At 41.8% G+C, this 27,476-nt stretch overlaps 1 long non-coding RNA gene across 1 annotated transcript in view; it reads right to left on the reverse strand.

Moving 5' to 3' along the window:
* Positions 1-242: 242 nt before the first annotated feature.
* Positions 243-27,476, reverse strand: part of LOC147199494 (uncharacterized) — a 58,100-nt gene continuing 30,866 nt past the window's right edge. The window contains exon 2 of the long non-coding RNA XR_015102086.1: positions 243-2,463. This is a non-coding gene — a long non-coding RNA (uncharacterized LOC147199494). The remainder of the gene's footprint in view (positions 2,464-27,476) is intronic.

The raw sequence follows: 27,476 nt of genomic DNA on the forward strand, positions 1-27,476 counted from the left end.
TGATCTCTTAGATACCTTTTCGAACTCTTTTAAAATTCAGTTTACATCTCAGACTTTCATCTTAAAGCTATACAATTTCTCATTGTTCAGTCGGGAATAAAGCCCACATAAAAATTATTTTGTGTCCAGTCTAGTCTTTCCAGAGACTCGGCTACATATATCACATAATGAAGGACAAAGCATAAAACATCATTGCAACTGCATAGCAACTGATACATCAAGATACATCAAGCAACAACCAGTCACAACACATTTTGGGGTTTTATTGAACAGTCAGTCACCATCAGTTATCTCAGGTTCGATAAATCACATCAAGTGTGCTAAATTCATCAAATTACACATACTCCACCCAGAATGACCAAAACAAATTTATGTGTTTGTCCTTTGTGAGCTCAGTGAGTAGATCAGCTTCCACATCTGTTTTCATGAACAATCAAGTTTGAATCCATCTTAGCACAAACAAACCTAAGGACTGGTGCACATGTTACAATTTATAAAATCTTAGAATTATTTTTTTTCTAAATCAGTGACAGACCCGACACATAAAGATAGAATATCATTCATTTCACTGTTTTGGTCATATTACGTGCTGTATGCTCCGATTATCTCAGCCCGGTGCACCGCACACATGAAAAATGTGTCCCACCATTATTCCGTTGACCGCTTCCGAAGAGGACCAAAGGCGAGAAAGTTGAAAGTGGGATTGGGTATCGATAAATGTGAATTGAGTGAAACTGGGACAGTCATTCCGTTTCTCCAAGAATCATGAAGTTCATATTTCAAAATGTCCGTACTAAATATCGATACCTAGTTAGTCACGCGAAATAGGAAAATGTATGGGTGCGGTGCGCAGCCCCACCTGCCGTCAAAGCTGCGGCGTGCGAGCATGCAGCTTGGCCGGCTATCCGCGCCTCTTGGTCGGCCCGGCTGGTCGGGCCGCGGTGGCAATTCTGGATATTCGCCAGGCCATTCCCGCGGATCCACGTTCAGCTGCGCCGTCCGCCAGGACCTCACAATGGCGGCAATCCTTCTGCACCTCTGCACACACACATACAAATATATAAAAATAAACTACCACAACGATATATGCAGTGCGATCCTTTGATATCAAGAGTGGTGTGTGGGTGCCGGTGATTTGTTTATTTATTTATTTCGGTGCGAGACAGTTCAAATGGTTCTTTGAGTATTTCAGTTTGCTGACCTCTGAACAACTGATTCATGTGGATTATTTGTACAGAAAACAGTAATGTCATCATGACATCAATGAAAAGTGTCACAGAAAAATGGAATGTCGTTATTTGACTGTTTGCTTATGTTGAATATGCACATGGTTTAGATGTTCCATCACAAGAGTTGCAGTGATATAAAGTACTTATTTCCTTTTTAATGTTAAGGTCAATAGTTACCAGTGTAGTAGTTATTCCTCCTATGGTCTGGTACATACAAGACCAAATGTACGTACTTTTCTTTCACACTACAGAATGGACGAAAGCTACATTACTGTGACACTGTGAACCTTCCTCTTTGTATTTACTGTTGATGTGTGTGCCTCACTTTGTGCATTTGTCCCATCTTCTCAAAACATTCACAGTTTCTACTAAATGGAGAAATTTGTTAGAAATGAATAAAGGTGAATATGGTGAATGCGCTGACCCAAATGCAATAGTGAGGGCAGCGATGCATTGCCTACAGGGGTCAAACAATATTCTGGTCCTGTACATGCACTGAAAACGTTTTTCTTTTTTTTCTTCTTTTTTTTAATAGCTAGCTAGGTATTTATTGCAGCATTACCTGTTGGACTGAAAGTCATGCAGTAAACGGAAAGAGAGTTTTGCGTTTAAAGGCAATTTGCATTTCCACACAAAGGTTAAACGATATCCATTTAAACATAGCTAAACTGGACTGGATATGAAAGCAAGCCACTGTCAATATCAAACGATGTCAATGAGGAAGCCTTAAGGTAATTTTTCAGGCATTTCCGAAATGATTGGAAAAAAGTATACAGCAGCTGTCATTCCTTTAATGTTATTTGACAAATACAAATTGTGTAAAAACTTGAGTTTGTCTGTTTCAAGTGACTTTTCTCATTTATACTTATGGTTAATTGTATTTTTTTTTAATGTAACGTAAATTTACAGCAGAGCACCAAATTCAATTTTTTTTTTAAAGAGTGTGATTTGCCTGCATCATTTTTAAAACTTTCGATAACACTCTCCAACGGTGTTGCCTACTTAGTGACTTTCTCTCCATGTTTAGCAAGTTTTCAGACCCCTCTAGCGACTCTTTTTCAAAAAAGCTAGTAGTGACAAATCTAGTGAATTTATCTAGTGTTATTGGAGACTCTGATGTGAAAGCACGTATTGTTCTTATTGTTCTCGACATGCAGTGGCTGCTTCCGTCAGTCTCTCCCCTGTCCCAGAGAACTCAGAGACGGCAGCCCTCTCACAGCACTGAAGGGGGTGTCTGAAAAACAAAAAACAAAAAAACAATGAAACTGAATAAGGGCTTAGTATTAGTTACCATCATTTTCTCAACTCCCAATAAGGTGTGTTCTATTGTCTCTTTTTGGTTTGATTGTTCATGTGGACTTTATACAATAAGTAAGGTTAAAATGTTCATGTTTGATTGTGACCAAACCAAACTTAAGAAAGCCAATCTAAAAAATAAATCAATAAAAAATAACTAATAAACAAACAACAACATTAATACAACCCTAAAAATAATCATATTAACAAATAAATAAATAACTCTGCCTGAGTGTCTCTATTGGGTTACTTTTGTCGGGTAGGTAGGTAGCCAATTGACATCCAGTCGTGATAATAGCTGCTGTTATGTTTTTTTTTCTTTATCACACTGTGAGTGTCATGGCTATTATAAAAACTATGAAATGTATTTTGTATTAACACATGAGAAGAAATGAAAACTGTGACTTCTATCCATGCATCCATCCATCCATTTTCTGATCTGCTTTATCCACACAAGGGTCTGGGGAGTGCTGGAGCCTATCCCAGCTGTCTTCGGACAGTAGGCAGGGGACACCCTGAACCGGTTGACAGCCAATAGTGGTGCACACAGAGACGAACAACCATCCGAGCTCACACTAACACCTAGGGACAATTTTGAGTGTTCAATCAGCCTGTCATGCATGTTTTTTGAATGTGGGAAGAAACCGGAGTACCCGGAGAAAACCCATGCAGGCAATGGGAGAACATGCAAACTCCACACAGGAAGGCCGGAGCTGGTATTAAAACACGCCGGAGCTGGAATTGAACCTCTGCACTGTGAGGTCGACGGGCTTGCCACTCGACCACCGGGCCGCCGACTGTGACTTCTAGACATATTTCATTTCCCATTTAACCCTTTGAGGGACAGCAGTTACTACAGTGGACGACTTTTCATGTTATCAGGTTACAGGGTGCTTGAGAGGATTAAATCATTGTCAATAAGTATTTTGTTACACTGCGTTTCCACAAGACAGCTTTCCCCATAAGTTGTAAAAGTTCACTGACAGTGTACTGCATATATTGGATTGGTTCAGGTTTTACTCCTGAATATTTAATCCAAAAGGTATCTGAAAGGGGATTCAGGGGAATTGACCCCAGCATGTGAAGTCACACCAACAAACTCTGTACTAAGTACAATAAAAACACTTATCTCCTGTTGACTTTGTTGCAGAATTCAGGAAAAACTGGAGGCTATATATGTGTTAGTCACATGCACTGAAGACCACACTTCATCTCTCTTCTGCAATTTTAGATGTCATGTGTTAAGAAAAGCACTTGTTGGGAATTTCTTGTGCATCAGCTGAGCCTCACAGAAGGCGGGCAGTCCGGTGGTCAACATTCCCGACTGGAGGACTACTCACAAGTGACCAATTAGGTAAGACCCTGCAAACAGGCACAAGGGCAGATAAAGGCCGATAATTGGCTGTGGAGACCCAGTGTGGCCAGGGTTTTGTTCCTGTAAGGACCTGAGTGGGGACAGCAGGATCATTAATATCAAAGTGTGCCTTGTTTTTTCTCCTCCCCAACTGCTGAACCAAACAAAAATAGAGTAACGAGTTGATAAGTCACAGACAACTCAGATTTGAGCTCTTGGTATACTTAATGCTGTGATATTTAATGTGAAAGTATCATCTAATTTTCGTCATGCAAATGTGCAAATAGTGCAAAGAAAAAAAATACACCCAAGTTGTAATATTTTGCATTGTTATTTGTTCACGCCACACTCCCAAATTCAAGTTTGGGGGCAGAGGGGGGGTCGGTGTTTCAGAACAAATGTAGATTTAATAATGCCTTTTCCATTTAATTTTCATTCGAGATTATTGTCTGTCTTATCAAAGCTATCGTGATAAAAAAGCCATCATGACACCTGTCAGTGTTAATCTAAGATAAAATTGCATGTACATTTAAGGGACTGGGATCATATTTACACCACATTTCATCCCAAATGAGTTTTTATTAAAATGAACGGCTAATTAAATTCCTCAATGAGGCTCTAGTGAACAATGCAAGACAGTGGCTACTTTGATCCCCCCCACCCACACCCTCTTGTTTAAAGTAATTACGTTGGCCTGACATGAGTGAGCACACTGTCTGAGACCCTTCTAATGAGTTAAGCAAGAAAAATCGCCACCGTTGCCTTTGGTGGCAGCAGCTAATTGCCTGGACACATCAAGCCACGACTAACGCTAAAATGTGGATTTCTTTCTCCTAATTTTTATATCATGCCAGTTAATTTCATGTTAGATCGTGCTCCCGTTTGAAATACAGGTAAGAGGTGAAGGCCGCTATATTTTAACTTTTTAAATTCCATTGATGGTCTCAGTTTTTTTTAAACCATGCTGTAGTATGCTGATAATGGCCACAATAGTGGATCAAATAAAAAGCAGCTGCTGACAATACAAGGGATTATTGATTGGATGCTTGAGTTAATTGAAGTAGCCTCCAAAACAAAGTCATACCAATAAATGCATGGGATGGTACGTGAAACTAAAAGCCAATATATATTTCAAAATGTAATATTAATTGTCTGAAAAAAAAGGTAACTTGGCTAATATGCTATGATTCAGCAAGGATATTTCATCTTGCCGATAAATACTTCTAATTTCTATTGAAAAAAAAAACAAACAAAAAAACTGAACAACAGAACACTGAATTGGTTGACTTCTACAGTTCTGTTGAAAGGGGAAGATAAGTGTACTACAATTCATGATGAATGGAGTACTTTGACCCAAGCATGCCAGAGGCTTTTTCGTAACACACACACACACACACACACACACACGCACACACACACGCACGCACACACAACAACATAATAATCAGACTAAAAATGTCACGGCAGCCATGCGTGTCACTCATCCCAACTTGCACACATGCATGCACATAGGCAGTCGATATAGACCTACCCTATTGTATCTACAACTATATCTACATCGAGAAAATGTAGCATTTGAAAATGTTTCTGGACCTCCAAACAAGAAAATCAGTGAGACAGGACATCATTATTCATATGTTTCACTTAACCTTTAACATGCAGTCCCATACAGTGCCCCAGTGGTTGTCTGCATATTGCGAGCAGATTATCATGAGAACGGATAGGCATTTGTCCTTGTTTACGTGCCCTGTTGAAGCATCCTTGGCCACGCTTGCTTACACTCCACATGAATAGCATTCCCTGGACCCCGGAGGCTCCCAACTTCTCCTGAGACCTTTAAGTGTTTGTTGACAGAGTAACAGACTTTGGTTTGTTTAGCCTTCTCCACTGTCTAAAATTTAAAAGGTCATTCACAATTTTGTCTGCCAGTCATACCCCCATGAAAAAGAGAGGGGAAAAAAAAACACGACCTCAGGAAAATGCCCCTTACAAGCGGACACTGAGAGCTCTTAGTGGAAAAAAATAGAATCCCTGCTGCCGCAGTTACCAAGTTTACCAACATGTCTCTATGGCTAGAAATTACAAAATTGCAAGAAATGTGTGCCCTCCTTGGCTAGTGAGGCAAACAAAAAAGTCGTGGCCAAACATGGTTTACCTTGCTGGGTAGATTAAAGCAAGGATAATCACCATAAATGGATTTGGTTGAAATATAAAGAGCCTACAAATTTAAAAAACATTCTCTAGTCTGTATGGTGGCTGATGTCATTATCACACTGTGAGGGTATTGTTACACAATAGAATTAACCTGTACGACATGCATAATTCCCCTTGTTACTGCAATCGAGCAGTGGGCAGCCCTTGATTTGTGGTGCCCATTGTTTCTGTGGTGCTGCTCATTATTATGGGGTGTCTGGTTCAGGCCATCAGAGAGGATCTTGCCACTGGGGTCTCTGTGGAAATCGGCAAGCGCATCTCACTGCTTAGCAACCAAGCCCCTAGGGTCTGCTTTGCAAAGCTTAATTCCGATGAGAGTGGCATGCGCAGGATTGGCTAGACTCGCCGCAGCCTCCCCTTCTCCCCTTTTTTTTTTGATTCACTAAGACAAACATTCACGATGCCACCCTCTTTTGCTGTTGTCTCTGGATTGCTGCGTTACCTGTTTTCTTGATATCGTTATCTGAAATGCCCCTCCACGAAACAGTTATCTTGTATGTCATAAGTTTTTCTAAAACTTTGCGTCCAGTGTTTTCCTGTGAGGAATTTCCTTTTATTACAGTAATTATCTAAACAGGGAAACATTGCTATTGGGCAGTGATCTCTGACGGTATTGATACATGATCATCAAACATTTTCATTGTCCGATGAAATGAATGTAATGATGAATGGATTAATGAATATTGTTTGACTGCTTTTTATTAGGCGGGCCAGTGGGCCACTGGTTAGCGTGTCAACCTCACAGTGCAGAGATCGTGGGTTTGATCCCAGCTCCGGCCTTCCTGTGTGGAGTTTGCATGTTCTCCCCGGGCCTGCGTGGATTTTCTCCGGGTACTCCGGTTTCCTCGCACATTCCAAAAACATGCATGGCAGGCTGATTGAACACTCTAACCTGTCCCTTGGTGTGAGTGTGAGCATGGATGGTTGTTCGTCTGTGTGTGCCCTGTGATTGGCAGGCAACCGGTTCAGGGTGCCCCCTGCCTACTGCCCGAAGACAGTTGGGATAGGCTCCAGCACCTACCACGACCCTTGTGAGCATAAGCAGATTGGAAAATGGATTGATGATATCCTATGTGTGTGTGTGTGTATATATATACTGTATATATATATATATACAATCTCAATTGTGAGACGAATAAACATTTTCTTATCTTATCTTATATAAAATACTTTCCAGCAGACTACTGCATACACAAACAGATTAGTGGAATTAAAAATACTGTTGTTACAGTAACTGTGATGAGCATTTTAATGGGCCAGTCACTTGAATGAACTCGTCTTGTTTGTACTAGACCTGGTGACACTCTGGTGCTCACTGCAAACATATTTTGCATTCGAGTGATAAGGTAGGATTGAAGTGCTTCAGTGAGAAGTCTTTGTTGCACACAACCATGTTCTTCAGCACACTTCCATGAGATAGCTTTTTTTCGAAAATAACCTTTCCATTTAGTGGGCAAAGCAATGCAGCCTTCCCTGATGTTCTGGTGAACTGGAGTCACTTGTGCCTCAATGCTATCAGTGTGCCAGGTGTTAGCTCTTCCTGCTTGAGGCTTCTGACCATAGTTGAGAGCACAACTCCGGCTACTCCGAGGCTGAAGTTAGGGATACCTGGGATTGAGGGATAACAAACATTTTCCCTCCTGTGCGGGAATAAGTAGTCAGACTCCAGTTGTACTTTTCAGTATGAAGTCAACTCTTTTAGTATTCATTTGAAACATGCACACCCTTCATACTTGCGCTCACACTTTGCCCACTCTTTTCCTTCATAAAAGGGCCGTACACACTGAAATAAAGGCAAAAGCATAAATGTGTGTACTTTCTGGACTTCAGAAACAGTCCCTCAATTAAATAAGCGAGAGATTATTTTTGTATGTACCATATTGATCAAAATGTATATGGTAAAGTCCCAGCTGGGGAATGGAGACAAAAAAAACACCATGAAAAAAAATGGGGGGAAAAATGTAATTCTAGAAAAATATATATGTAAAGGAAACAAAAGAAAAATAAATCACGAATATACAAATCAGCAGGTGCCAAATTATTTTCTCCACATTTTTCAGAGGTTGAGTGTAGTTTTAAGTTGATATATCACCACTGACCACTAGAGGTCATGATCCAGTCCTGTTTGTTTTTCCAGTCTTGGGCGGGATTGGAGGGTGTTCCCTCCAGACCCGCACCTGTCTCTTTTTCAAAGACACTCCAATCTGTGTAGTGCATGCAGACGAATGATAAAAAATAATAATAGTGAGAGAAAGACCTCCTTTTGCAAGGCGCTTATAGATAAGATGTATTATTATTATTATTATCCCATGGCTGCTAAAACAGGTATTGGTAGTTTTGGCTTTGTAGGCCAGTGCTACATGATGCTTGAAAATAAAAGCATTTCCTCCAAAAAGCCTGTAGGCAGCAAGAATCATTAGGTGTTCTAAAATGTCCTGGTCGACAGCTGTGTTGACTGTAGTCTTGATAAAAGACAATGGAGCCACACCAGCAAATGACATGGCTCTCCAAACAATTCCGCTGACTTTGGAAACTTCACTCTGGACTTAAAGTTTGAGATTTGCGCTTCTCCAGATTCTGGGATCTTGATTTCCGAATGAAATACAAAATTGACTCATCTGAAACGAGGACTCGGGACCACTGGGCAACAGACCAGTACTTTTCCTACTTAGCCCAGCGCAGACGCTTTTGGTGTTGTTTTTCATTCAGGAATGGCTTGAGTCATGGAATTCTATAGCTGTAGCCCATGTCATGCAGTCTGTATGTGGTGGTTCTTGATGCATTGACACCAGGCTCAGCAGTCTCCTTAAGATGCTGCCTCAGATTTCTGAACCTCTATTGCTTGACAATCCTCTCAAAGCTGCAGTCATCCCTGTCACTTGGGCCCCTTTCTTTTCCCCTTCCACTTAACACTCTGTTCATGTATTTTCTTGTACATGCAGCTTCTTTTGCAATTCCTTTTTCAGACTTTTTTCTCCTTATGGGGCGTGTCAATTATGTTTTTTTTTTTGCACAGCCGTCAAGTCAGCAGTCTTCCATGCTTCTGAAGCAAACTAAACAAGACTGACCATTTAAAGGCTGAGGAAAATCTTTGCAATTTTCTGTTTACTATCTGACAAAATTGGGACACAGGAAGCCTATAATGTTGAATTTTGTCATTCTAATTTTGGGATTTTTTTTTCATTTTTGTGCCTTTCTGCGATAATCATCAAAATTGAAACAAAGGTTTGAAATATTTCATTTTCTGTGTTGTGAAATAATATAACATAAAACATTTTTAAAATAAATTATGAAATAAATGGACTTTCGCACAATGTACAAATTTTCGCGCACCCATCTGTAGTCCTGTAAATCCAGCCTCATTTGTACGTTGCGATTCATCCCAATGGAGGATCAATCCCATCATAAAGGAACCCAGCCAGGGGGAAATAAGTATGTCCATACCTGTTCGCCACCAAGCCGCATGTCAAGGCAAATTCAACTATATCTCGACCCCATACACAACTCGGACTCCTTCCCTGCCAGAGAGGTTCCACATCCCTGGAGACTGCCTCTATGACTGGGGATTGCACCCCAAAAGCCCTTCAACTGCTATCCAACTAACATTGCACCCAACTCCATTGGCCCCTCCACAGGTGGTGAGCCCTTGAGAAGGGGGACCCCTGTCAACTTTTCAGACTCAGGCCCAGCCACCAGTTGGTCATCACTGAACTCCACCTCCAAGTCTGGCTCCAGAAGGCAGCACCGGCGACCCCCCTCCAGGCAAAGAAAAAAAAAAGATCCATGTATAGATACCAACATCGGAGGACATTTGAGCCGTGCTTTGTCTGGTCCCTCATGTCGGACCTGTTTATCCAAAGTTACCCTTCCTGGGGCATAAAGCCACAGACAGCTTAGCTCCTAGAATCAGTGGGGCACACAAACCCCTCCATCACGATAAAGTCAGGGTTTGGGAAGGCAGGCTTTATATTACAAGAGAATTGCCCATTTACTTTTGGCCAAGGATATTTGAGTTTTTCAACTGTCCAAAAAGCTTGAATCTTACGCCCGCTTAAATATATGAATTGACCCAATGCATTTTATTGATTTATTTATTGAAGAAAAAAAAGCTTAATGAAAGGGAACTCATTTACATATTTAATCAAGTCATGTCATTATGTTTACAAAATCCATACTCACCAGTGGCCCGTCATTATATGGATCCGGCCAATCAAACTGACACAGGGCCGCCCTCTCGAAACAGGCTAATTTCAGCAAGACAAAAAAAAAAAAAGTTGGGTGTGTAAAGTATTTTACAAAGAATGCTCCCGTGGGGAAAACAAAGAAATGGAAACAGACTCATGACATGGGCTCCCACTTTAGACACAGCATTTAACATCTTCACCCATGGCAGTTCAATTACCTGAATGTAATTGCAATAACTCCATAGCACTGCAGTCTTGCGTGACAGTTTCCAGACCAGGTTCAGTAATTGCAGGTTGATATATGCAACAGCAAAGAATGCGAGCATAACAGGTAGGCTATGACTTTCACAGCGGAACAGTGAATTGCTAATGCAGTAAAAGGCCGCAGTTATTAGAGGAGTTGTGGATGGCAAATTGGTGTAAATGCCAGCTAGCCAGGCACAGCATTGCATAGTAGATAGTGCATTGAAATGGAAAGAGGGAGTTGAGAAGGGATTACATATTGAACGGAATTCATGTCAGAAATGACAATTTCTCATCATAATAGCAGGATGTAACGATCTATCAAAATACAATTGGTTAAGCCTCTGGCTCAGTCATTATTCTGCCCCCAGTTATTGTAGTACAGTGCAGTGTAGTGCCCCTAGTGGTGGAAATAGTTAAAACCATCCAAAATTGCATGCCAGTGCAGTAAAGTGCCCCGAGTGGTGGAAGTAGTTAAAACCACCCAAAAAGTCAGTGGGGTAGCCATTTTGATTCACAACAGTCAAGAGGTGTGCTCACATCCACTTCCATCCTTTCTTTTGACAAGTTCCGGCACAATCTTTTTACAAGATAGACTTCTATAAAAATACCAAACGGTGGATTTTTGTGTTTTTATTGGAGGATTGTTTTGCTTGCTGTCTACGCCATGCTCTCATGTCAAACACATGGTTAGGGCAGAAGAGTCATCAATATGGCTCCTGGTAATCATCACCAACTAAACATGTCACGGAAACACATCGTTTAATGCTGAACATAAATATTAGAACACTGCCGTAGTCTTTGTTGCTAAGAATGAATGAGTCAGCTTATAAACATGTGGAAATGTCCGGTGGATCTGAATTTTTTATCACCGTTGTCCTTTCAGAAATCTCACGAAAAAGGCAAAGTAAAAAGGCGCAAAAGTGTTTTGACCTTTGGATGATATTTTTCACCAATATTTTGTTTGTATTACATTTGGAGTGTTGGAACTTGGAGACACTAACATAGTTCAATAATTACATGTTTCCTGAGTGTGAGCGATCAACACACTATGCATTATAGCGGCGTGACCTAACCTGTTTTTGGGCGACATGTCCACTTTTTAGAGAGGATAAAAAGTGCTGTGCCGGGATTCTAAAGAAAACTGTGTTTTGTGACCACATTTTTTTCTCTTTTTTCCAAATAAATGAATTTAAAATTGAACTGGGATTTCAGCAGGCTGAATTGATTCCTCTCCAGAAATGACTTTGTAGTCCTGATCTCACTCGGTTTGTGTGTACGTTAATCATTGCCAATTTTATATGAAGTATCTAAGGTATACTTTAATATTGGCTCAGTGAAAAAAGTACGACACCCGTCTGTCTGTTGTTCGTTGGGCTCCCGACTTCTAACATTGCTGGTAACGGACAACAAGTGGGACCCTACAGTGTAACTATCTGCATTCAGCCAAAAGTCTAAAAGTGTTTCTCGCAAATAAAAGTGTAAAATATCCATCTGTATGACCTCTTTCTTTCCATTTTATAACGTGAGGGCCCAAGGCTATTAAAATGAAGAGGCCAATGTGTGTACAAATGTTTTTTTATGGCTAGATTTAGCTGTTGTGGCTTTTAATAAGGTGGGTTTTGTTGTCCGGAAATTACGGTAGGTATAATGTGCACACAAAACTTTAACGTGTGGGATTTTCATCATTCCCATTAACAACTAAGCAAAAGGGGCCTACGTAAGCATCATCTCCTACGTTGTTTAAGAAGCCTGCAGCAGACAGAGCAGGAGCACCCTCGTCACTCCAACACAACAGCACACATCAACAACAACAAAAACCCACACCAAACAAGACTGTACATTTAATATCTTCTGGTTGTACCTGTGCGGTGCATGGCTTTTGGTCTATCCACCTTAAATCCAAACCATATAGTCCCTCTCATTGGAGGCTTTGCTCTACCACCTGCTGAGCTCCATTTAATCAAAACCTCCAGTTTAGAATGTAGGATTGCTCAGTTTGAGGCAGATTTTGAGCTAGAACTGGATCTGTCTTCTTAACATCGCTAAACTTACATCCAGCCCTCCTCACATACCCTCCCTAAATACAGATTATACAGATTTGTCTGTCAAGGGTGCACTACTGCCACAAGACAAGCATGGCAACTTTTGCCTGATTTAACTTTCAAAAACTTCAAACCTGTTGCATTACATTACCGAGGAAGATTCTGAAGGTCAGGACAAGATCACACACAGGAAAAGCAGGTCCCACACACACGCGGTAGCATACAGATGACGTATGTGTTTAATTCTGAAGGCCAAGTTTCCTGCCGGACATTTTTATGTTGTGAGAGTGTACACTCTGTCCATCGGCGGAGTTGTATGGCTGAAGGGGTTTGTCCCTTTTGAAATGATAACTAGAATCTTCGTACAAGGAGGGAGTGTCATTGAAGTCTTTGTTTGCCCCTCGATGGCTCGGAGGTGTCTCTGAACTTGAGGGCTGGCACAGAATAGAAATGACCATGTAACCTATTTCGAGGTCACTTCATAATTGAAACTGTATTCATAAAACTTTCTTCATTGGATTACTTTGTGTAATACATTTTCCTTTGACAGCAAAGGTTGCGGGTTATTTATTTATTTATTTTGTGTTTTCCAACCATCCCTTTGCATTGGATTATTTATTTATTTTAATTATTTATTTTCGTGTTCAGAAACTGGGCTTTACTACTATACTGGTACTGGATACTGTCACAATCCTGTTTTGTTCCTGCTCTGCTTAGTTTTTTTGTTGTTGTTGCTGTTGTTGTTTTTCCTTTCTGTTTGCAGCTCCATGGTGTGTGTCAGTGGGCGGAGTCTCCTGAATGACACCTGCTGGAGATTATTGTTAGCCGGATATCTAGGAGAGACGGAAATGAAGACAATGAGTTTTTTTTCCTTGCTTGTTGCCACTGTCGCAGCAGTTTGACCCTCATTTTTCTTCTTCTGCCAGTCGTCACTTTTTGCTTGTAATTTTACTTGTAATTACCGTATTTTCACGACTATAATGCGCCATAAAAAGTCTTACATTTTCTCCAAAATGGACAGGACGCCTTATAATGCGGAGCGTCTAGGGTATGCGCCAAGTTCCAAAGCCTGACTGAGAGCACTTCTGGCCGACACGCTGTTTATACAGAGAAAAGGCGGACGTGAGTGACGACAGGCAATGTGGACGCTAAAGGCACTTCCCTAGCAGGTACCAGTCGCCAATGAGTGAAGGGTGGGCGTGTAAGAGGACACTAAAGGCACTTCCCTAGCAGGTACCAGTCGCCAATGAGTGAAGGGTGGGCATGTAAGAGGACGCTAAAGGCACGCCCCTAGCAGGTACCAGTCGCCAATGAGTGAAGGGTGGGAGTGTAAGAGGACGCTAAAGGCACCTCCCTAGCAGGTACCAGTCGCCAATGAGTGAAGGGTGGGCGTGTAAGAGGACGCTCAAGGCACGCTCCTGGCTGGTACGAGTCACGTGAGTACATTGTAAAATGGCTAAATAAAGTACAAACGAACTCAGTTTTGCTTCCGTTGCCTTTTTAAAAATGTGTTTTTAGTGTGTGTCCGTATGTCTTAGCTGCTACCGTATGCTTTAAGCTAACATACCTGGTATGTTTTAGCGTGCATGCATGCTACCGTATCTTCAAGCTAACGTGTTTTTAGCGTGTGTGCATGCATGCCGTATGTTTAAGCTGGCGTATGTTTTACCATGCCTGGCTGCGCCCAATAATACAGTGCGTTTTGTGTATGTGTCAAATACAGAAATAGCACCCGTTACTGAGACTGCGCCCAACAATACGGTGCGCTGAATGGTCGTGAAATTACAGTAGTCATGGGTAAATGATGCCTTGTGAAGCGTGTGGCACTTTCTCCCAGTTGTATCGACACCGTGAGTTGGTGTGTCGCTAAATAGTGACATTTGGTGGACCTTTAAAAAATTGTTGAAGGCTGACTGGATAAAGTGGAATGTGGTGTGAGAGTGAACGTGAAATGTATAATCGAAGCGTTTACTGAATGGTATCCAGGTGGATGTATTCCAATTAATTTGAATGAAACGAAAAAGACTAATACAGTGTTCCAAATGCATAATCAACAAACGTATTTTTGCAAAGAAGTTTAAGTGAAAATGTGAAATTAAAGTTGAAGTTTGGTGCAAATCATTTAAAACATTGGAGTGCTTGTGAACATTGGGGTGCTGGTGCGAGGTTTATGTGCAGTGGTGAGTTACCGCTGTGGAAATGTACCGTATTTTCACGACCATTCGGCGCACCGTATTGTTGGGCGCAGTCTCAGTAACGGGTGCTATTTCTGTATTTGACATACACAAAACACACTGTATTATTGGGCGCGGACAGGCATGGTAAAACATACGCCAGCTTAAACATACGGCTTGCATGCACACACGCTAAAAACACGTTAGCTTGAAGATACGGTAGCATGCATGCACGCTAAAACATACCAGGTATGTTAGCTTAAAGCATACGGTAGCAGCTAAGACATACGGACACACACTAAAAACACATTTTTAAAAAGGCAACGGAAGCAAAACTGAGTTCGGTTGTACTTCATTTAGCCATTTTACAATATACTCACTCGACTGGTACCTGCTAGGGACGTGCCTTTAGCGTCCTCTTACACGCCCACCCTTCACTCAATGGCGGACTTCCGCATGCCTGTCGTCACTCACGTCCGCCTTTTCTCTGTATAAACAGCGTGTCGGCCAGAAGTGCTCTCAGTCAGGCTTTGGAACTTGGCGCTTACACTAGACGCTCCGCATTATAAGGCGTCCTGTCTATTTTGGAGAAAATTTAAGACTTTTAATGGCGCCTAATAGTCGTGAAAATACGGTAGTAGGGACTGCGTGACTCGACTTTCAACCTATATAACCATATTTATTTGAGCATTGATACTTGCTCCGCATGCTCCACAACTCTACTTCTGCCACCATGGAAAATTACATCATCACAATGCATGCAGAACAGGACTTTTGAGGGATAAGCCAACAACAAGTCAAAGTGGAGAAGGGGAAAGAAACATTTACCTTATTTGGCATATCAAAATACTCCCAGACTGCAGAAACTTTCCTTCCTGTTGCCATCTTATGCACAAAGTGACAATCGGGATCCAAAAACGGCACACAATCAAAGTCTCCTTTCCTCTGTCTGTGTGCCACAAGTTCCACATTCTGATGAACACAGCCACTGTGTGGGTCACGTGATTTTTTTCCCCCTTTTTTTTAAGCGATACACGCACTGACATGGGGTTTTGCTCTATGAGCTCGACAAATGCGCTGATGGATCAGTGTTGCCGACCCCACCACAACATGTAATGACTGTAAATTTCTTTTTCTCGTACTATATAGGTTTTTAGGTCAGGGTTCTAGTGGTAGCAGTTGTCTTCCTTCCATTGTACTGAATCCACCACTTTTGGTGTTTTACCAAGTTAGGTTTCCATGTCAGTCTTTTGTTACATCGCTTTTTGTTAATTGAATTTTCCTCATGTTTGTGTGTTCTTTCGGTTGAAGTACCTTCAAAACAAAAAGTGGTGTTTGTTCGCTTTGGGATTCACTATGAGCATCCTTATTCACTGTATTACTTTCTGGGAATTATATTTGTAGAAATGTTTCATAGTCGACCGTTTACAAAGAATGCAATATTTCTTTGAAGTGTCATAGCACAGAACTGCTTTATTGTCCATAAAGGGCAAAAAATCCCAAGGAATTAATATAAACTATATATGTATGGATAGCACAGATGCCGCTGAACATTTTGAGTGTTTGAAAAAAAAAATAGTTTGTATAACACGACATACATAATTTACGAAATTGTAAAACGCGTAGGTTCGGTATCAGTTTTATTCGAAGGGCATAAGGGTTAACCTGAGCAGTAATACAATGCCCTTCTGACTTACAAGTGCACCTGTACCAACATGGCTTATATTACAGACCCAGTTCATGCTTCGGGTGGCACGGTTTGTCCGGACATGCTACATCGAGTTACCACAAGCAATTTTTTCCTCCATCATCACCTGTATTAAACACTCTCACACACCCCACCCCATCCCAATGACATGGCACCCCCGATGTCCTGCCACTATCCGCAGCACCCCTACCACCCTCCGCCTCTCCCCAGCACAGAGCCATTTCATCAGATTTTGAAGGCTCATCCTGGCTGGACCCCCTGTTTGGACTCACAGCAGGACTCCCTCCAGCCCGTCAAAGAAGTAATTCACACTCTACCTCATTTGAGTTATTTACTCTATTACCACCCTGGCTGGCCCATTCCCCATTGCTACCCACTGAGACTGGGGGCTCTGGATGGGTACCTAGGCTTTTTAGTAGATTTGGCAATGCCCTCCAACTCCCCTGTTCTTTCCCTTCTTTCACCACATTATAATGGTTCTGATGGGCGTTGCCACCTCAATCTGCAGCTGACACAGATTTTTGGATGGTTGGGGACAGGATGAGTGCGGGGATCGGACAGTTTTCTTTGAGTGGAGAGGTGTGGATAGCACACCAATGAATGTGTACGCGTACGGCTGAATGTGTGTCATTGGTTCGCTCCTGTAAGTCATTATCACACCCAAAGCCTGTGCTTCTCTCAGATGACTTGCTGGATTTACATGAGACTGTCTGGGGATCTGTGAAAAAGGCAGAGTCCAGTGAAGAGATGAGAGAGGGGACCACTCTATCATCCACTCAAAATAAGGAACGGGACGACAAAGTCACACCTTAATAAAAGATGTCCTTTTTTGGTGAGAGAGAAGGGATGGCACTCCACATACATCACACAATAGCTACATGTATCCATCTCTTCCATTGTAAAATTGAAATCATATTTTCATCAAAGTTTCTCTTCAGCTCATATGCAAGGGCAAAAAAAAAAGAGGAATTTTACTTTGTTATCTAATTTCTACCACAAATCATGTTACTTGACGTACTTCTATCCTCTATTATTCGGCCTGTGAAGGATTTACTTTTATTTTGCGTGAATCATTGAATACCATGTTTGGAAGCAGTCTCAGAAACAAAGCATATTCACGGATGGTCATCTGGCTACATTCTGAGTAGTTCCTGGACTAAATGCTCCCCAATATTTTTTTTTGGGGGGGGGGGGGGGGTTAAAAGCCCAAATAAATTCTTCAGAAGACACAGATTTCATATACAAATCTTATTGACCAACCCTCTTTAAAGTCTGAAATATGTAAGTGTGCTGTTGAAATTGGTGACTTTGCATGGTGTGATCAAGGTCTTAATCTTGTCAATAGATGATGTAAATGCGCAGAAAGTGCAAGTTTATGTCGCTTTTGCAAATTAAAAATACCGGTACTTATTTCCCAGCAGTAAGTGTCATTTATTATCTTGTGCTTTGTAACAGCCATTCAGCAGAGCAAAAACATGTCAGGAAGGCTCTCCCAAGCCTCGTTCAATGCAACTCCTCCATATTTTGCTTCCCCCCAAGGTTTGAAGTTCATATTCTCTACATTGATATTTCACTTTAACTTACTTCCTGTAATGCTACTTACTACTTTGCTATCATCCATTGGTATGCTGGCATACCAGAAATGGAAAGAATAGAAAGGTGCAAGCTGAAAGGAAAATATCATGACCATCCTGAAATGGTGATTTTTTTATGAGCTAAGAATACATACTGATATGCAAAAACACTAATAGGTGGATTCATAACGAGCAAATCTCAATCAGGCGCCATTCACTGTACGTTGAAAATATTAGTGAGTAAACCAGTATGTAGAAAAGCTTGAACTTAAATGTTTCTATTGATTGTCATTTATGTACTTGCATACCTCAACAAAAAAATAGGTTTAGTGGATTATTATTTTGCAGGATTACTTTCTGACTTCTCAGAATTTGGCTATGAATATCCAGCCATCAATTTTCTGATCCGCTTGATCCTCACCAGGGTCGCGGGGGGTGCTGGAGCCTATCCCAGGTGTCTTCGGGCAGTAGGCGGGGGACACCCTGAACCGGTTGCCAGCCAATCGCAGAGCACACAGAAACGTGCAACCATTCGCGCTCACACTCACAACGAGGGACAATCTAGAGTGTTCATTCAGTCTGCCATGCATGTTTTTGGAATGTGGGAGGAAACCGGACTACCCGGAGAAAACCCACGCAGGCCCGGGGGAGAACATGCAAACTCCACACAGGGAGGCCGGAGCTGGAATTGAACCCGGCCGGTACCTCTGCACTGTGAGGTCGACGCGCTAACCACTGGACCACGGGGCCACTATGACACTATGACACGGGGCCACTAATTTTACTTCATTAAATTACAAATCAAGTGCTGAGGAAACACGGCAAACAAATTCAAACACTTGTACTCTATGCAGACTTCTCATTTGTATGACAGGTGGTCACTAACATTTTGTAAGTACTGTCTATTTTTTAAAAATCTGTAATTCATTCCATAACTTCATTCTTTTTACACTTACAAATATCCACTGTATAGTTATGTCCTCCGTCAGCAGTTACTCTTCTTCAAAGAGGGTGAGAAATCACAAATGATAAACGGGATTTTCAACAAAACAAAAGGGATGTCATGTTTGAAATGACAATTGAAGAGCTCTGACCTCGAAAAAGACACAGGTGATATTTACAACCAAGATTATTGGAAGAGTGTGTGTGTGTGTGTGTGTTTGGGTGCTACAATTGATGTTTGCCATTTTGACTCCCCATCTCTCCTTGGTCGAAATGCAGCAGAAGGTGTTGATGCTGCCTCTATTCAAAGTGTCGGTCACACCATTTAAAAAGTGAGGACACACTTGGCTGTTTTGCGTGTATTGAGGTTTCAGTTCTGTGCGCACTATTTGACCTGTCATATTGCCTCCCTGCATGTTTTTTTTTTTGTCTCTGCATGGTTTTTTTTCTGTATCAATAATGAAGCCAATGCCGTGAATCCCTGAGGGAAAAAAATGCAGGGACACATTTAGGCATGCACACTAACGTGACTCAAGCATAAGCCAAGAATGACTTCCTTAAGACAAAGTTGATCACAGTCGGCCTGATTTTACACGATTCTAAATAGCGGGGGCACAGCGTGATCACGGAAATGCGGTGAAAATAACGATGATGGATTGACGATAACAGATTGGTTTGCCTTTAAATAACGAATTGACGATGACGGATGGAGCGGGAAAGAAACAAACTCAATTGTCCAGGTACAAATGTGAATCTTGTGAATGAGTGGTGACCACTAATTAGGCTGAATGGTCTCACACCCAAATGTCAGCTGGGGTAAGCTCCACTTACCCATCACCTTGACAAGCGGCAAAGAAAAGTCTTCAACTAAAGTCAAGTTATTAAGGTGGGAGAGTAGCTCTGTGCTGTGTTTAGGCATTGATATTCAAAGACACACACACACACACACACACACACACACACACACACACACACACACGCACACGCACACGCACACACACAGAGCCAGGGATATACAGCCATTGACACTTCAATACAAATACTCATGGTTTACACTCACTCAGGCCAAGACATATATGACATACAGTATATGATCTGCAAAACACACTTGCATTTCCGCAAGTAAATAATAATCACGGACACAGAAGAACAGCAGTAGCATGCATTTACATTATAAAATGGGCATGACACAAATCACCACACACATTCACTCCGTGATACTGTAAGCTATTGAGACAGACGAGTCAAAGAATTTCAAAGTTAGTATGTGTGTCTGTGACTGTGTGTAATAATCCATTGGTTCTGTTCTGTGCTGATTCCAGGCACTAAGCCCTGCCACAATTATTCAAATCCAGGCTTTTAGTTGCAGCACACCTCTCTCCATGGGTCTATGAGCCGGTAATCTTGCCTTTGGCCCTGCATATCAAATGGCCTTAACTCCCATAAGGAATGCATATGAAGAGGAACCACTAGTGGCTTAATCCGCCCTGTTTAAGTTGCTGAAACGTACACCTGTCACGCCGTCTCGCACCGAAGCTTGTGGCTACTGATAGCTGGGATGTAATTCCAAAGCCGTGTAGCTTTTTAGTCATTTATAAAAGTATTATCACACTGTTTAGAGTGAGAGGTGTGGTGGGGGGAAGGGGGGTGTTGAAGACCTCCCTCCTGTCCTGACTTGATGTCATCTTTTCTTCGTACTTTCTGATGGCTGCTCTCTCCCAGCCCTTGCTGTAGTTGTGGCTTGTTCAGCTCTTTATATCAGCTTGCTCATATTGTTTCTGTTGTGTCATGTCAAAGTTGAAAATTAATCATGACTCATTAAGTCAAGTCAAGTCAAGTCAACAGTATTTATAGAGCACTTTCAAACAGCCATCGCTGCATACAAAGTGCTGTACATGGAGCAATTTAACATGCACAATAAACAGTAAGACAAATCGGTAATAAAGGCGGTAGAAAGCACCAAACAGTAAAACCAAGAACAAATCTAAGTCATGCTGAGTCGAATGCCAAAGAATACAAGTGAGTTTTGAGGAGGGTTTTGAAGATGGGCAGCGAGGAGGCTTGCCGAATGTTCAGTGGGAGGTCATTCCAGAGAGAGGGACCAGCAACAGAAAAGGCTCGATCCCCTCTGAGCCTCAGTTTAGTTCTTGGTACTTCTAATAAAGTCTGGTCCACAGACCTGAGGCGCCGGGCAGGTGTGTAGGGGCGGATGAGCTCAGAGAGGTAAGGTGGCGCGAGATTATTCAGAGATTTGAAAACAAATAAGAGGATCTTGAAAACAACTCTAAAATGAATGGGGAGCCAGTGAAGGGATGCCAGAGTAGGAGTTATGTGCTCCCTCTTACGAGTACCAGTCAAGAGGCGAGCGGCGGCATTCTGGACCAGCTGAAGGCGCTTAATGGAGGACTGGCTGACTCCAAAGTAAAGGGCATTGCAGTAATCGAGCCGGGATGTTATTAGTTGAATTGTATTCAAGTAAAAAATTGCACAGCTGTTGGTTTTTTTTTCCATATACTATATACCCTTAGTCCATCTTAACCCTTTCAGGGACAGTGGTTACAACAGTTGACAGCCTATCAGGTGACAGGTTATCATTATTTGTGCATGAAAGAGTTAATTTTCATCTTTTATACCACTGATTGTGACTAGTGAACATATAACAACCAACTTCCGGTAAGAGACGGGGTACACTAAGGGCCAGTTGCAGGGTACATACGGGCAAGCAACCATTCACACGCACCAGAACAGGAATAAAGAGTCTTCACTGAAATCAAAATGCATGTTTTTGGCATACGGGAGGAAGCAAGATGACATGAAGAAAAAATGTTCAATCAAAACATGAAACATGAAAAAAATTCATGGTTAAAACATGTTTTCTCCCTGGGAAATAAGAATGCATAATATATTGTTGATTTTATTTTTATTTTTATATAAAACGGTGTTGTTTGTGGTACACAATTTTCTGTATGTTTTTGTCAGCTTTTGATAATGTGTTTGAAACAATGGTGTTATTTATAATTGAATCCGTTGGTAAAGATACAGTATTTCAGTCAATAAATGTCATGATCCTGTCCTGTTTTTGTTTCAGTCTCTGGCGGGGTTCGAGGGCGTTCCCTCCAGAGCCACACCTGTCTTGAATCATCATCATCATTATCCAGCTGCCTTTAAAAGACAACTGGCTGTCAGACTAGTCAGCCTTAATCACGACTCTCCTTTCAAAGTGCCTGTATTTTCTAGATGGTTTTACCTCCTTCTCTCGCCACGTGTTTCTACTATTTACATGTCACTAGTTCTTGTATATGTTATTCTCGGTTGGTATTATACGTGTATTGGATTTTCTTGTCCGTTGTGTGACAAGCGATTTAAGTTTATTGTTCTTTGCCTTTTGCAAACGTTTTTTTTTGTTGTTCCCGTTTTATCCTGGGCCTTTGTGAACCAGCGTCTTTCGCTGTATTGTCGTTCTTGCGTTTTTGAGAATAAACATTTAGTCAAACTTTTATCTGTGTCTACGCTTTTGTAATCTGATTCTCTTCCAGAGCACTCCACAACTCTTGACAATAACCATGTTAGAAATAATTGTAAAGTAGGAAAAAAGGATGTGTTATCTTTACAGAGATGCCAGACATGATTTAAATGACCCATCATCTCCTCCACAAGGAACTTGGTTTGTATAAGAAGTAAAAATAGATGCAGACACACGATGCCTTCACACTCACAAACAAATATACGTGGTATCTGTGGATGAGAGAGTGATCAGCTTAAGGGACATCTGCACGGCAGCCTCAGGTAAAACAGATACTCGAAACCACTTTCTCAAGGGACTAGCATACGCTCGACATCTGTCGACACATACACTTTTTTGGGCCAGCAGCAAGCTTTTGTTTTGAGCTGGGCATGCATGTGATGCTTTGTCGAGGATTTTTCTACTCTCACAAGCACCGATTGAGCATGTGGTGCCCAAAGTAAGGAGAGACCTCACACAAGCCGAGTGCAACAACACTACCGCATAGACAACAACACACGCACACTCCCTTTCAGGCTCCCACAGCTCTTCAGCTGGCATCTGTGAGGCCCCAACAGCCACATGCTGGCAGGCTGTCTGAGCCTGGACCTTCACCCAAAGAGGGACATTGCCAGCGGGGCAAATGTTCTACCAGTGGCCCAGGACTGAAATAAGGCCTGCAGAGGTTTAGTCCCACTAAAGTGTGTCTGTTTGTGTGTGTGTGTGTGTGTGTGTACTGTATATTAACTGTGTTGACGTGGATGCCATCTGGTTATTTGGTCAGTCTTGCACCACACATAACATTATCGTGAGTCTGTCAAATGTATTTACAGCAAGGATCAGGAGAAACACACACATGCTGTCGACTGATTTGTCTTGTCGATGGTTTCCTTTGCCCATTAGGCCAATACACTTGGGTTCACACACACACACACACACACACACACACACACACACACACACACACACACACACACACACGCCTACAAGCATACTTACTGGACAATTCATAAGGTAGCCTTGTGCACAATCCATATATCCAACATCCTTCCATTTTCTATAACGCCGGAACTCATTCGGGGTAAGGTGAAGTGCCATCCCAGCAGACTTTGAATGAGACGTGGGGTACACTCTGGTCAACAGAAATGATGCAGGTACTGTATGGACAGCGAAGCATTCCCACTCACCGTCACAATTTACAGTCCTCAATTGAACCAACATGTCTGTTTTTCAATTGGGGATGAAGCCGGGGTATGCAGTGAAAACCTCTCATGAGCACGGCAAGAGCATGCAAACTTTATACATGAACGCCAGTTTCTGCTGTGCAAAGTGCACTGAATCACAATGCGCAGTTAATATTTTGAGCGCCGCGTTTATCAACATACCAGAGGAGAAATATTTGTTATGCCTTTCCAAAATTAAAGTATCATGAAATGCAATCAGTTTAAATGCAACTCTTGTGTTGGATCTGGCTAGACTGCAGGTGTAAGTGTGAAAGTGTAGAGAGCATGTACTCGAGACTGGATATAAAAACACAGATGCAAGCAGACTGAGTTCCTGACACTCCACATAATCACACATTCTGTTCATTTTGTCCATGTTCTTGTGTAATTCATGAAACCGTAATGTACCATGTGTGCTGCTCTGCGATCTATGGCCACCCAATGTTCCTTGCCACCTGCTTGGTGTTTGGGCAACCCTGGACAAGCTAAGAGAAAAACAGCCTTCTCTCATCAGGCCTCAAAAAAAGCAAACTGAAGAAAACATTATTTAAGATTATAGCTACCTGCAGCAGTATTTCATGGCTCACTTTGTTGATATTTTTCTCTTTTGTGTCAAGTAACTTTATTCCAACTTATCATTCGAAGAGATGATGCTCTCACAACCGCATTGGGCAGTGACTCTGGGCTCTATTCCAGTGTGCGTAAATCAGAAAAATTGCGCAACTGACTGCTTTTGTGGCTGCGCCCATTCTCCCATCCACTCAAATCTGTTATTCACGCTTCCTCGTACCAAATGTGGATGCTGTCAGTCAGATCTGACCCTGCATGCAAAGTATGCGCATTCCCCTTCCATTTTTCCTCTTCTGCACTTTCACAGGAAAAGTCCAGCGCCCCATGAAGATGGGACATCTTGTGTTTTGATGAAGGCCCATGCGATGGCTAACTCTTGCTGACAGTGTGGGACACACCTGGCCCATAACTCTCACCGTTGGTCACTGACTGACTGCCCACCGGCCGATATGTGTCAATGGCAAAATGTATGATATTAAATGCAGAAGATATATATATATATAAATAATAAAAAATTTAACAAATCCTCGGCTCACCTCTTGGATGGTGCCGTCCCCCACATTCAGCTCGGGTCCTCTACCAGAGGCCAGGAAGCTTGTGGGTTCTGCACAGTATCCTTGCTGTTCCCAGCACTGCGTTTTTTCTGGATTGAGATGTCCGATGTTCCCCGGATCTCTTGCAGCCATTCATCCAGTTTGGGGGTCACTGCTCCGAATGCTCCAACCACCACAGGCACGACTGTCACCTTTACCTTCCAGGCTCTCTCCAGCTCCTCACTGTGCCCTTGGTATTTCTCTAGTTTCTTCACCATTACCATCTTGTCAGTCTGTGTATATATATATCTATCTATATATATATATTTTTTTCTTTTTATATTTACTGTATATATTTATATATATATATGTGTGTGTGTGTGTATGGATGGATGTATGGATGTGTTTTTTCACCCCAAAATGGTGCCTTGGAGTTTTTTTGTTTGCTTTTTGAAAGTGAGGGGCTTCCACTATTATCTTGTAAAAGAAACACGCTCATCATAATACAGCGGCGAGTTGTACACTGAATCATTTCTTTGATTTGCTTCTATGTGGGTTGTCGGGTATCCAACAATTTAAGTGACTCGGTTAGGCACCATTAATCTATAGAATGGCAGGCACATCTACTTTTTTTTTTTTATCGATGGAGCTCCAAACATGAGTTCAACCCTAAACACATATTTCTGATTAGATAACTTTTGTTGAATTCATTTCATAGAGACTAAAAAAACACACATACTTTCCTTCGAAGTGGAGTGTAGTGGCTGAGCCAAACACGCAACTGTCAACTACACATTCACATGTAAGATATTTTCATTTTTAAACTGCGCTATATTTATCAAATGGATTTGTATGAAATTCACACGTTTCATACAAATTCCACACTCCATGACTTACAGCCAAGCCTCACACCTCAATAAGTCACGCGTTTTTTGGTGGTTGCACACAAATTCTCAGCTTAAGCACGGTGAGTTTGTCAGACGTGTGTGTGTGTGTAGGCTTAAACGGGAGAATATGGCCATATGTGAAAAGTAACCTCAATTGCATATTTTAGGATGAGATTGATTGTGATTTAGTCATTTCGAGAAAACTAATATTTAACATTTATTCGGCGGAAGTGTACATATGGTCACACGCTGGATCCGGGCCAGGCAGGGGATTCTCATTCGACTGTTCAGGGTTATTTTGAAGTACCTGTATATATCAAGCTTAATTTTGCCATGAATTAACGTGTTCTGTGACACACTTATTTTCTGACCCTTGACTCAGAGTATAATACAACTTTTAAGGCCTTCCTTCTTGCTCAAATGCTTTGCCTCTCTGTAATGTGGTGTGCTGTACAATTAAAATGTGACAAGCCCTACACTCATCTTACTGTGGACACTGAATTTAGGCATTGTCAATTTCACAGTTGAAATTGGCAAACCTCTTTACACATCCTTCCGTGATACTAGAATGCCAGTGCCTTAAATCAGTCTTTGTTTTTGTAGCTGTGGTTCGTCGCCAACTGCATGTACGATGTTGCCACAATGAAATTTTACATGATGGTTGCACCCTCGCATCATGACTGAACACCCAAGTGACTCAATCGTCACTCTTCCCAAGGATAAACATCTCCATGATGAGAGTAGGAATGCATGCTGACCGGAGAATAACAAGCTAAACAAGGGATTCCGCATACTAAATAAAATGCAACATCTCATGTGCTCTGTTATAAGAAATGCAATGGCCCTATGGATTTTTCCCATATCATATCCCTAAATCTTTTTTTTTTTTTTTTCCTTGCTCCAAAGCTGTCAAATGTCTTCCAGGTCCATAAACAGCAGTCTCTAGAATCATCCCCCAATCTATCCATCCATATATGCTAATAACAAACAGTACTATCCATATGCTTATTTTCACACCAACTATCGAGCCAGTCGGATTTGTGGATTTCAAACCTCCCCCACGGTCCTCGCAACACACACTTACAGGCACACATGCCACACTTCTCTGTCCATACTATTATCTATTTTTCACGTACAATTGCTCTGTTATGGTAATCGCTGAAGACTCGCCATGGGCTGATTACTCACAGCTGACTTCAGAAGCTTCTCCCTCCGCTCTCCTGCCATTCCCCTGCTGGCTCTTAATGCACTATTAACCCATTCCTTCTTATTAATTCCTTCCCAGTCATTGCGAGTATTCCACTCCATGATATCTGTCATCATTTCATGCCTATTAGCTGCATGGACAACAGTTACTGCGAGCGCACTGCCATCCACACACCCTCTTCTTTTAACAGCGCAGTTTTATGAAGCACAATCGTCATGTTGAGAAGAATTTTAGGATAACATTATATTCACGCGGCTGCGGTTGTCTGAACAGTTGATTTATTTTTTCTTTGTTTCATAAAATGAAACAAAAATCAACATTTAAAACCAACATTTCTAAAACAGAGTGCCGGGTCAACTTCATATGGGTTTTGGCCTTTATAGAACAGTTGTCTCAGAGCACTTTCCTATGCTCGAAATCCTAGTGGAACACACTTGGATTGAAAACAGAAATATTGCTCACGTTGGATCTTGGCAGTCAGCTTTGGAACTGACGCTTATGTCAAGGCCTGCGGTTTTGGACCATCCCAAGACATACGGAGCGATGCCGAATTACACAAAGCCCCTCAGCTCTCCGGGCTCAACCAGACAT

Source organism: Hippocampus guttulatus, chromosome 10 (assembly GCF_054856545.1).
Source record: "Hippocampus guttulatus isolate MCC_2025c chromosome 10, RoL_Hgut_1.0, whole genome shotgun sequence".
Classification (NCBI taxonomy): domain Eukaryota; kingdom Metazoa; phylum Chordata; class Actinopteri; order Syngnathiformes; family Syngnathidae; genus Hippocampus; species Hippocampus guttulatus.